This window comes from Dasypus novemcinctus, chromosome 13, assembly GCF_030445035.2.
Source record: "Dasypus novemcinctus isolate mDasNov1 chromosome 13, mDasNov1.1.hap2, whole genome shotgun sequence".
Taxonomy (NCBI): Eukaryota; Metazoa; Chordata; class Mammalia; order Cingulata; family Dasypodidae; genus Dasypus; species Dasypus novemcinctus.
Genome location: NC_080685.1, coordinates 45,405,433 through 45,418,191, shown reverse-complemented (window position 1 = coordinate 45,418,191; position 12,759 = coordinate 45,405,433).

The following is a 12,759-nucleotide window of genomic DNA, read 5'->3' as shown; positions in this document are numbered from 1 at the left end:
ACATTTCCAGAAGTTCCACCTAGTATGTGTGCTTACATTTCATTGACCGGAACTTAGGGTCATGGCCACGTCTAGCTACAATGGGGTTGGAGTAAAAAGTAAAGAGTACAAACCCCCCACCCCCAATCCTAAATCAAGGGCAGCCTTGATTAGCATTTTGAGGTGTTGCTTTCAAACAAGATTTATGTCTCCCACTCAAAATTCTTACTCTGCCTTTAACACAAGGTAGCCTGTTGAATTACTTCCCCTCCTTCTCTGCCTCACCTACCCCGCCCCCCCCCCCCACCACCATTCTTGCTGCCTTGGAATTTGTAATAAGCTGTAGCATGTGAGGCTTGCCTCTGGCTTTATTTTCTAGGGACAAGGGCTAAGATGAATATTTGTTCCTATGCATATGTGAGCTGCTCCCTGGAGATAGCGTTGCCAGATTTAGCAAACAAAAGTACAGGATATCCAGTTAAAGCTGAATTTCAGATAAATAACAACTAACTTTTTAATATGTCCTAAATATTGCATGGGACATACTTATACTAAAAAGGTTATTCATTGTTTATCGAAAATTCAGCTTCAGCTGGGTGTCCTGTACTTTATCGGACAGCCCTATTTTATTGCAAAATTCCCTTAGATACTTGGGCAAGAAGAGGGTGTTAGCTATGTAGGGTTTGAGCCAAGCGAACAGTACAGATAAAACATTAATTAATGGAATAACATGGCAGAAGTGTGAAGAGAGGAGAAGGAACTATAGTAGAGTGAATCATGTTCCCCTCAAAGACATATTCAAGTCCTAACCCAGGTCTCACGAGTGTGACCTCACTTGTAAAGAGGACCTTGGAAGATCTTATTTGGATGATGCCAAATTGAATCAGGGTAAGCCTTAATCCAATATGGCTGAAGTCCCTATAAGCAAAGGAAATTGGACACAGTTAGGAGAAACCAGAGAAGGTGAGAGAAAGCACCATGTCATGGCAGCAGAGCTGTATCTACAAGCCAAGAAACCCTACAGGTTGCTGGAAAGCCAGTAGCAGAATGCTACAAATTTGGGGAAAAAACATGGCCTAGAGATACCTTGATGTTGAACTGTGAGACAACAAATTCCTGTTGTTTATGCCAACCTGTTTGTGGTAGTTGTCATAGCAGCCCTGGCGAATGACGATAGGGAGCTGGAGTTAGGCCAGGATGAAGAGACTTTGGTTTTACATGGTTGGGGGAGCAATATGGTTGCTTTGTAAAATACAGTTCATTTTGATGAAAATATAGAGGCAAAACTGGGTGAGGGGCAGAGACTGAATGAAGGCAGAGGGCCCCACTGAGAAGGTGTTTCAATCATTAATGTGGGATAGAATAAAGGCCTGGACTAAACCCATGGTAGTTGGGATGGAAGAAAGTTGACAGTTTTTGAGCTCTTTTGGGGGCAATAAAATTTCAAGGTCTTGGTGAATAACTGGATGGGACATAGAGTGGTGAGGGAGAGGGAGGAAGGAACCTGTGATGCAGTTCAAGTTTCTGCTTAGGTAATCAGTGCACCAATCAAAACGGGAAGAGCAGATAGTGGAGAGGAAGGCCCCGAGTTAGATTTTGTACATGTGGAGTTTGCGTTGATCTGAGGGGCATTGCAGTAGAGACATCCCATAGAACATGGGGATTTGGGGATTTGGGGATGATGGACAACTCCAGAAAGCACTATTCATGCTGGGCACCATGTTGATTCTGAGGGTAGGTACGTTGGTTTGCTTCTTTTGTGGACCCCAGAAAACTATGTTCTTAAATTGGCCCATTTCTATAGGTGACAGAGTCTTTGATTAGATTGGATTTAGTTGGGGGTCTTTATTAGATTGCTTCAATAAGGCATGGCCCAGGGTAGGTCTTGGCTGTCTTGCTGGAGTCCTTTATAAACCAAGGACTGAAAGCAGAGACACACAGAGAAAAGTGGCAGAGACAGAGAAACACAAAGAGGCTGGAATCAGGGGACCACAGAGGCGTGGAAAGAGGCCCCCTGCGAAGCTGAAAGAAATGAGGCCTGGTGGAGAGGAGAGAGATGAGCCATAAACCTGATGGCTCACAGCTGAGCGTGAGGGGAAAGTGAGCCTGGAGAGAACTGCTGAGACTGTGGCAGAGACCATCTGCCACTGTGCCCTGCCATGTGGCATGAGTTGGGGATCACAAATTGGCCTTTGATGAGAGAGCATCTCTAGATGATGCCTTGGTCTGGGCATTTTCACAGCCTCAGAACTGTAAGTTTTAACCTAATAAATTCCAATCATAAAAGCCAACCCATTTCTGTAGTTTGCATTGGCAGCCTTTAACAAACTAAAACAGTAAGGATGGGGATGGGATTGGGAGACAGTTGTTCATGAGTCTGTACATCCTGTGAGCAGAGGTACTGACTGCCTTTGTCCAGACTCTCTCTCTCTTTTTTAAAGATTTTATTTTATTTTATTTATTTATTTATTTATTTATTTATTTATTTATTTATTTATTTATTTATCCCCCACCACCACTACTTGTGCTCACTGTCTGCTCTCTGTGTCCATTTGCTGCATATTCTTCTGTGTCTGCTTGTCTTCTCTTCACATCTTCTCTTTAGGAGGCACGGGAAACTGATCCCAGGACCTTCCAATGTGGGAGAGAGGCACTCAATTGCTTGAGTCACCTCAGCTCCCTGGGTTGTTGTCTTTCACTATCTCTCCTCTGTGTCTCTTTTTTGTTGTGTCATCTTGTTGTGCCAGCTCTCTGGGCTGCGTGGTCCAGCTCGCTTTCCCCAGGAGGCCCTAGGAACCTAACCCAGGACCCTCTGTATGGTAAACGGACGCCCAATTGCTTGAGCCACATCCACTTCCCTGGACTCTCTTTTCAAGGAAGTTTGTTTAGAAAAGAGTCTTGGAAAATAGAGACGGTGTCCCCCTCCAGAACAAGGGCAGTTTGCTTACTGTCCAGTGTAATAACAATAGTGTTGACCTCCTGGACAAAGGTCAGCAGGTTTACTGCCAGTAATGAAAGACTCAGCCTCCCTGAGCTCCAAGTTCCTTTCCTCTAACTCAACCCACTGTATGTGCAGGTAACACCTGGCCCTCTTCACGTCTCCTGTGGAAATTGGGGCTCCGGAAATCATTGCAAATGCTAGTAGTCTGTCTAATGCCATTTCTTTGAGTAAGAAAATCCTTTGTCTCTGACCTAAGAGTCTCGCATCTTCTGCCAACATCTATGAACCTGTGACAGTTAATATGTTAGGGTAAAGTCTCAGATCCTTCACAGAATCCTCTCACCTCTTCTTCCATATTTTGTTCACTCTACTCTGTTTGTTTCTTCCTCTAGATGCTAAATCCCAATAGAGCGATGTAGGAAGAAAAATGAGACAGGTGTTGTAGGTTGGTTCACTCACCACCCATCACCTCCTTCTCCCATGTGTTTCTCTTGTTATAGAGGTTGGGAATCTAAACTCTAAACTTCCCAGTGTCCCTGGCATCTAGAGGTGGTCATGAGATTTCAGCAAGAGTCTTTTGGAAATGTTTGAGGGTTGTGGTTCTTGAAAAGCTTTTGTTTTCCCAATAAACTGTGTCAAACAAACAGTTGACACAGATGCAGCCAAAGCAGCTTTTTGTCCTTTGTTCTTTACCCTTCCTTCTGCCCAGAATGCAAATATGATTCTTGGAGGTGTAGCAGCCATCTTGTGACCATGAATTAACAAACATAACAATGGAAAAGACAGCATTCTAAAGAAGGAGAGTAGTAAGACAGAAAGAACTTGTATCTTTGATGATGTCACTGAGCCACTGCATCAGCTCTAGATTGTATTTCTTCAGATTTCTTATAATGTGAGAAAACAAAATCTCCATTAAGATCACAAATATCAAGTTTCCTTTTACTTGCAGAACAAATATATTAACTGATAATATTTCTTATTCATTTTGCTTCCTTGGTACTTAGCACAGAATAGATGCTAAATAAATAACCATGAAACAAATTTAAATAAAGTAAATCTCTTTTGATTTATAGACTGGGGATATCATATATTTGCAGAAAATCAGGGGATACATAATTTAAGCAATTTTTTTTGAGGTACTGGGACTGAGTATTGAACTTGGGACCTCATATATGAGAGGCCGGTGCTCAGTCATTGAGCCACATTGGCTCCCTTGATTTGGTTTTTTTGTTTGTTTATTAGGAGACAACAGGACCCGAACCTGGGACCTCCTATGTAGGAAGCAGGCATTCAACTGCTTAAGCCACATCCCCTCCCCTAAACAATTTTTTATCATAAAAATTTAAGCATGTACACTTGTCTGTGGAATAACCCTATACCTCCAAGTACCCCAGCCTGAAAATTTGAGCTTAAATAATTTAATATTATATGAATATTTATTTATTGAGTAGTGATACTTTATGTCTGTCACTTATAACTGTCTTTGGTGAAAGAGATCACTATTTAGTCACCATTCAATCTTACACATCTTTTGATAATAACCCAGATGCAATTGGTTCATTGTCAAATTAAACATCATCATTTTGACTCCTCTGGCAGATCAAAGAGATTTTCAGAATATTATAAGTCAAAGTCTAAAGCTATAGCAGAAATGGCAATTTTGTAAGTCAAAAGCCCTGTTTGGGTCAAACTCTAAGGGCCCTATCTTAACAAGTGGAGATTGAAATAAAATCTTCTCTGAGGCCTTCTGATATATATATATTATTATTACCTTCAAGGAAGGATTGTGAACAAGAAATTAAACAGGTGGACATGCCTGGAGATAATTGCTCCAGGCACAAAGGAATGAAGCGAACATGTGAACGTGCTTGGAGACGGTGGCTAGGCGCACAGAGGGTCTGCTAATATGTAAACGTGCTTGAGAGGTATTGACGTCAGGCACATAGCCCCTTACCCATTATTCCTGTTACTAAGTAACCTAGTTCCTTATCTTGCCATACATAACTTCTTTTTCCCTGTTTAACGTTCCATGAAGGATTTAGAAGAGGACGTCTTTGGGACTGAGGGCCTCTCCTGGGGGGAAGTGGCCTCTTCCCCCGGCTGGGGCGCTTCTGTTTCGGAATGCGCTCATCCTTCTCGAGCTGCTCCACTGGCATGAGATCTGAGGTTTCAGACCTCCTTCAAAGGGGCAGTCCCTCGGCGTCCAGTCGAAGTCTCATCCAGGAGAGGTCGCTCTGCCTGGGACCGTGATTCTGATCGGGACCCTGGGCAACTGCTGAATGGGACTTCCCAGCCTCTGAAAGCCCAGGTGCTGAGTTTTCCCGCGGTTTGGTGAGTGTTTGTAAATATACTTTCACCTTTTTTCATACTGTCAAATTAGCCTATTAAATCAATAACTGTGATTATTTGTTTATTAATGTTTGATCATTTACACATCAATTTTTGAATAATTGTGTTTCGAGTCTCTGCCTTTTCCTTGGCCAAACACTTTTGGCGTAGTCAGCAGGATTCGATTTTAAAATCATAATGCCTTTGTTCCCTCGATCCTGTTTGGTGGAAAGTTCTGCTAAACCAGTAGAGTCTATCCCCAGATGGGATGGTTCTCCTTTTTCCAGTTTGGCTATGGAATGGGCTAAACATTCAGGTCTATGTGAAAATTGAGATTTGCAGCTCTGGTACTCTGAACCAGTACATGTTGTTCAGGCTTTAGAAACGGTGCCCGAAATTAAAAGGAAAGAACACGCTTATCTGGGATGAAGTGGGTGTTGCTTCTTGACTGCATATAAAACCATGGTTTTACTGTGGGGTAAAACAGTACAAGAAAAATTGGCCTTAGAAAAAGAAGTTGCTGATTTATAGAGTGGCAACGGTTATGCTCCAGAGTCAAACATATATTCTTAGTGATCAAATCCAAATATCAAACAATGGCAGAAAAAGCTGCGATAAGGGTAGCCAAATACACATATAAGAAGAGAAAAGGAAAGGTTAATGTTAGAAAAGTACCCTTGGCATTAGGTCTAATTGGGATCCATATGATTGGGACGGGAATATCTGGGATGAAGAAACTGGTGATGATGACCCTGAGACTCCTTTTAACCCACCAGAAGGGGGTGTTGTAGACAAAGGGGCAAGACCTTCATCAGAAGGTTATGGAAACTCAGCCAGGAGGGCTGTCTGTAAAGAAGGATGTGGTAGAAGATTTTACCCAACAAGAAATTAATGATATTATTTCTTGTGTCAGTCCAAAGCATGGCAAGGCTCTGATTGCCTGCCTAGTCCACTTGCATGGATTAGGGGCAAGAGGCATCCGATTAGATCCAGGAGATGCCTCTAAGTTTATTACAATTTCTTGAGAGCCAACTATACAACAAGTCTTCAGGGAATGGAGCTCTGAACAACATCCTCCCACTGCCCAGGGACAGCTGACCGACTGGACAGCCTGGCCCGGGCTCGCTGTTCCGGGAGCCCAGCAACGTTACCCATCTGAGGAAGCTTGGCCAATTCAGAACACCTGTGGTATACTCTTAAAGACTGTGTGCAAAAACGGAAAGAAGAAGCAATGAAAATTGCCATGGTTTTAGGAATGGTCGAGGAATTGATATATATTCCTCTGGAAATTAGGGTTAGGAATAAAGTAATTAAGACTGCTCCCCCGGCATATAAAATTGTAATTATGACTCTGTTAATGAGTGAAACTGGTAAGTCCATGAATAGAGTAACTGAGAAACGTTTGCTATTGGGGCTTGTGGGGAACTGGACTGTAGGGTGGCACCGTGTGGGAGCGCGGCGACAGCAAGTGTCGGCTTGTCTCCAGGCGCCCGTGCGAGTCGGACCCGGGTGGCGGGAATGGGCGTTAAGGCCCTCCGCTTGGGGTTCGGGCGTACTGCCCGCCCCTCTGCCCAGCTGCACCCGCTTCCCCCTCCATGGCCTAACCCCGCCTCTCCACCGAGGGCCACCGCCGCGCCATGACAGCCCCGCCTCGCTGCCGCCGAGAACCCTGGCTACCCCGTCTTCTGCCCGCAACCAGTGATGCACCCCTGCACGAACCTATCAGCCGTCTGCCGCCCCCCCCCGGCCACGCCCCCTGCCCCTCCCCCGTCTTCGCCCTATATTAACCGCTGTACTTCCTGAATAAATCAGACTTGCGCACAGATCCTGGTCTCCTCGGTAGTCTTCTTCCTACCGCGCGTCCTCCGCACCTTGCCGGCCCCGGAGCGCCTTCTCGGAAGGCCCCTCCGTGTGTTGCAGCCCTCCGCCCGAGCCCACACCGCCCCTGCAGCGGCCCTCCGGGCGAACCCACACTGCGACACTGGACCTTAAATAAGCCATCAGAAGAACGGAAGGGGCCTCCAGTCCCTCAGGTTTCTCATGAAAGTATGTTTCCTGGGTTACCGAAGGCTGCATGAACAGGGATGCTGTTGATGGGGTTGAGGTGAAAGAGCTATGGAAAGTGTGCAAGAATCAAGGCCTGCATATGAAACAAGGGCGGGTGAAAGAGCCCCTGACTTGAGGAGAACAATTAATTTCTCTTATTCCCAGCTCAGAGCCTAGTGCCCCCAGTTACTCAGATTTATTGTCAGGAATTTCAGGATTATGAAAGAATGGTCAAGCCCCAGGTATCAAAGCTATCGGTTACCAGGATATTCAGCCTCATGTTAAGGTACAAATACTTTGGAAAAATGGATCACAAACACTACTGAGAGCATTGATAGATTCTGGGGCGGAGGCCACATTAGTTTATGGAAACCCCAAGATGGGAAAGGGGAGACCGGTGACTTTTACAGGATTAGATAGAAAAGAAATCAAGTTGGTACAAGCTAAATTGAATATGAAAATTGGCCAGTTACCTAAGAAAACATACACAGTGTTAATAGTGCCTATTCCAGAGTACATAATTGGGATAGACATATTAAAAGGAATGACCTTAAGTTTAGAAGATGGAAAATATCAATTTGGGGTTCATATGACCAAAATAGTAACCCCCATTGTTGTAAGCAAGTTGCTCATGCCCCCAGTACAAATTCCAGCCGGGACTTATGTAATAAGAGAAACATTATCGAATCCCCGGGGGCATGAGGAAATTACCTCTACCATACGACATTATGTTGATGCAGGAGTATTAATACAAACCACTTCAGATGAAATAACCCAATTTGGTCGGTAAAGAAGTCTGATGGAATTTGGTGGATGACAGTGGATTATAGGGAATTACATAAAGCTGCTCCATCATTAATGGCTGCAGTCCCTGGTACAATAACACTAATAGAGAGAATACAGCCGCATCCCGGAGAATGGTATGCTCTAATTGATTTGGCCAATGCATTCTTTACTTTTCCAATACCACCTGAAACGTGGGGACAGTTTGCCTTTATGTGGCAGGGCCGACGAGTCACCTTTACTCGATTACTGCAGGGATATTTCATAGTCCAGCTATTTGCCACACACTAGTTGCAGAGCACATTGAGCAATGGCCACTTCCCTGAGTACAGACTGTATATTACATAGATGACATTTTATATGAGGGGAAGAGGAAAGTCACATTCGGTGTGCCCTGACTAAATTGATTGGATATTTAAAAAGTAAAGGATGGAAAATTAACCCTTCCAAAATTCAGGGACCAGCCAAAATTGTAAAGTTTCTCGGGATAATATGGAATAGGGGACAGTCAGAGAGCCTCCCCAAAGCTAAACAGCACAATCAAGCACAAAAGTTTATTGGATTATTTGGGTATTTGTGGAGACATATTCCACATTAAGGACAAATATTGAGCACTTTGTACAGGATGACTAGAAAAAAATATGAATTGAACTGGTGAGAAGAACAGGAGAAAAGTTTTAGTTACACCAAAAGTGCTTTTCAAATGGCCATGAACTTGTGACCTCTCAGAGGTCCTGTAGAATTACAAGTCACTGTTAACTTAAATTATGCCAACTGGGTTTGTGGGAAAATCAGGATGGAAAAAGAGTCCCACTTCTATTTTTGGGGAGAAAACTACCTGAAGCTGGATAGTCATATACTCCATTCGAGAAACAATAATTGGCCTGTTATTGGTAGATAATGAGCTGCTTACTATAGGACACTCTGTCTTGCTGCGACCAGAAATTCCCATTATAAATTGGGTAAATAGTTCCCCCAAGGCTCATTACATTGGATATGCACAAAAGGCTAGCATTATTAAATGGAAATGGTACATTCACGACAGGGCTTAAGTAGGAAAAAAGGGGATTCATATGTTGCATGAACAAGTAATGAGTCTACCCAATATTGAATTAGAAATAGTGAAAGAATGAAAACCTAATACACAAGAATCTCCTGTTAAATGGGGAGTTCCATATGATGAATTAAAAGATGAGGAAAAAAATGCATGCCTGATTTACCGATGGTGCTGCTAAATATATAGGGGCAGTTGGGCCTTGGAAAGCTGTAGCATATAATCCCAAAAGAAATATTACATTGGCCACCTCAGGAGAAGGGAAAAGCCGCCAACATGCCTAGCTATGTGCTGTTTTCCATGCAATTGAACAAGAAGATTTCAAACAGTGTCATATATATACTGACTTGTATAGTCTGTGGCTAATGGTCTGGCCACGTGGATTGTGGATTCCAGAGTGGGCACATGAACAATGGTTAATTGCTGGATGAGAAATTTGGGGTAAATCTATGTGGCAAGATATTTGGGAACTCACTGAATGAAGAACTGTTACTGTTTTTCATATTGATGCTCACTGTTCACCTATTTCTGCAGACAAGAAATTCAACCAAGGAGGGGGAGGGGAGAGAAATAAATTTGAAAAAAAAAAAAAGAAAGAAATTCAACCAAATAGCTGACCAGTTAGCAAAAATCGCCACTGTCACCATAGAAGATAAAGAAGGACTGGTAGGATTGGCAGCATGAGCCCATCAAAAGGCAGGACATTTAGGTGAGCAAGCCACCTACAGGTGGGCACAAGATAGAGAAATTAATATTACCTTAGAACTTATTAAAGAAGCATTATTGAAATGCCATGTATGTCAACATCTGCAGCAGAGACCCATTCTTCAATGTTGGACTGGGCAATTGACTCGGGGAAAGCTTCCTGGGCAAATTTGGCAGACTGATTATGTAGGTCTGTTACCGAAATCTTGAAATTGTCTCTACCTGTGTATGGTGGTAGATACCTACCTGGGATATTTAGTGGCTTGCCCGTATGCCCATGCCACCCAACAGAACACTATAAAAACCTTAGGAATTCTTAGTTTGTATTATGGTGCCCCTTTGTAAATTCAAAGTGATAATGGAACTCACTTTAAAGGTAAATTGATAAAAGAATATGCTCAAGTAAAAAATATGGAAGGGCTATATCATATCCCTTATTATCCTCAAGCATCCATGTTAATTGAACGGATGGACTATTAAAACAACAGTAATGGAAATTAGGGCAATAGTCATAACTGGATGATTTATTCCCTGCTTTAAAGGTATTGAACAATCATCCACTAGGGGGGTCCAGCATGCCTCTAATGAGAATGTTGACCCCAAATTTACAGATAGTTATTGCCAAATTGGCAAGAATGATCCTCTGTTAACTTATTGGAAAATGTATCCCTATGCTATGGGACCATTTGTAGCTACTTCTGAATCTGTTGGATTAGATTTGTATTCTATAATTGAATGCATAATTGATTGTGGACAACAAGCCATAATTTCGACAGGACTTGGCGTTCAATTGCCTTCTGGATATTTTGGATTAATTGTAGGAAAATCTGGGTTGGCTAATAAAGGAATGCAAATGTTGGGGGGAGTTACTCACCATGATTATCAAGGGGAAATCAAAGTGATTCTAAAGAATAGTGGCACCCAAAATATCTTTATACAAAAGAAAGATCAGATTGCTCAAATGCTGGTATTGCCATATTTATTTTATTTTATTTTTTATTTTTAAAATTTATTTTATTTATTTTATTTTATTTTATTATTTCTCTCTCCTCTCCCCACCCCCCACCCCCAGTTGTCTGCTCTCTGTGTCCATTCATCTGTGTTTCTTTTTGTTGCATCATCTTGTTGTGTCAGCTCTCCATGTGTGCGGTGCCATTCTTGGGTAGGCTGCACTTTCTTTCGCACTGGGTGGCTCTCCTTACGGGGCGCACTCCTTGTGCGTGGGGCTCCCCTACGCGGGGACACCTCTGCGTGGCAGGGCACCCCTTGCACACATCAGCACTGTGCATGGGTCAGCTCCACATGGGTCAAGGAGGCCCGGAGTTTGAACTGCAGACCTCTCATGTGGTAGGTGGATGCCCTATCCACTGGGCCCAGTCCACTTCCCGCTGTATTTAAAATTGGACATATGAGTGGGTTAGGCACCTCAATTAATCACTCCAAAAGGTGGAGCTGATTTTGGCTCCTCCAATGACTTAATTCCAGGTGCTAAAATATGGGTTAAACGGCTACCTGCTAATATGCCTCAACCAGCTGAAATTGTGGCACAAGGACAAAACAGCATAATTTTAATTATGTACTCTGGTGATGAAAAAATGTATCATGTTCCTGGTAATGACTGTTACTTACGTGAATCTTAGAATCTGTTTTTAGCCTCCCATGGTCGGTTGGTAGTTTTCCTTTGATACTGTCGATGAACACTTCCTCCAATGGGCATCTGCCACTACCTATGCCCATAAAAGAATGCGATGCTAGGTGTGCACTGAGCTCCCTTCCTCTGGAGCCTGAGGATTGCCGTGGACGTTAGCCCCTGCAAACCGGATGACTTGGAATGTGAGGTTGCCCTGGTAGACCATTAGCTCGGGTGCAACAAAATGGACAGACTTATTCCCTAATAACTCCACTCAAATCTCTTTGTCCTTATATAGTGACACTAGACATTAGTGTATGAACAAATTAATAAAAGTAAACCTACTTTAGGGGTATCGTGTTCGATGGATTAGGGTGGTTTACAGCTGACTCCTTAGTCTTACCGCATCATGCCCCATTGTGTGTGGAAAGGACATTCAGAACCCAAGATATGGGATGAATCCCTCTAGAACTATGTAACCATACTTATCAGCTTACAAATAACAGCTTCTTTCAGCAGTAAAATGCTGCTTTAACAGCAGGAGCTTATCCATCCCCCAAAGAATAGATATAGTTCTGTGGCGTGAATGCATGGCCAGACCTCCCCGAGAATTGGACTGGGAGATGCACTTTGGGTCAACCATACATACTTGCTACTCTGTAGGATCATTTGCTTTATACCCCTCCAAGTGGAATATTATCAAAGCCAGATATCGAGTAAAACAAACTCCTTGGTGGTTTTATCCATTAGCTATCTTTTTACCAGGAGGAGCCATTATTATCACTGAAAATCATGTTGCAGCCTTTAGCTAATCACACTGCACAGTCCTTAAATGACACCAACTGGGCCATTTCTTTACTTAATGAAGAAACCTCTCAATTATGCAAAACGGTCCTACAAAATAGAATGGCCTTAACTTTTCTAACAGCTGCCCAAGGGGGAATCTGTCCCTTAATTAATGTCTAGTGTTGTGTGTATGTCCCAGGCCATTCCAAGAACGTTGCTCAAGCCCTATGTCACATGGCCCATCAGGTAGATCATAGTAGCAGCCTTGCTGCCGACCCATTATCGGATTCGTTCTCTTCACTGTCCTGGCCCTGGAAGCAAGCTCTCGTAGGAATTGCTGCCAGTAAGGTGTCTTTCAGTATTAGGATGTTGTCTGACTAATTGTTATTCATGCCCTATACAAGGCCTTTCTGAAGTTAAAGTGAGAATTGTTCAAAATGGATATTATGTCTCTTAATTTTGCTGTGTAGGACATTTGGAAAAACTGTTGAATTATGTCTCTTTATT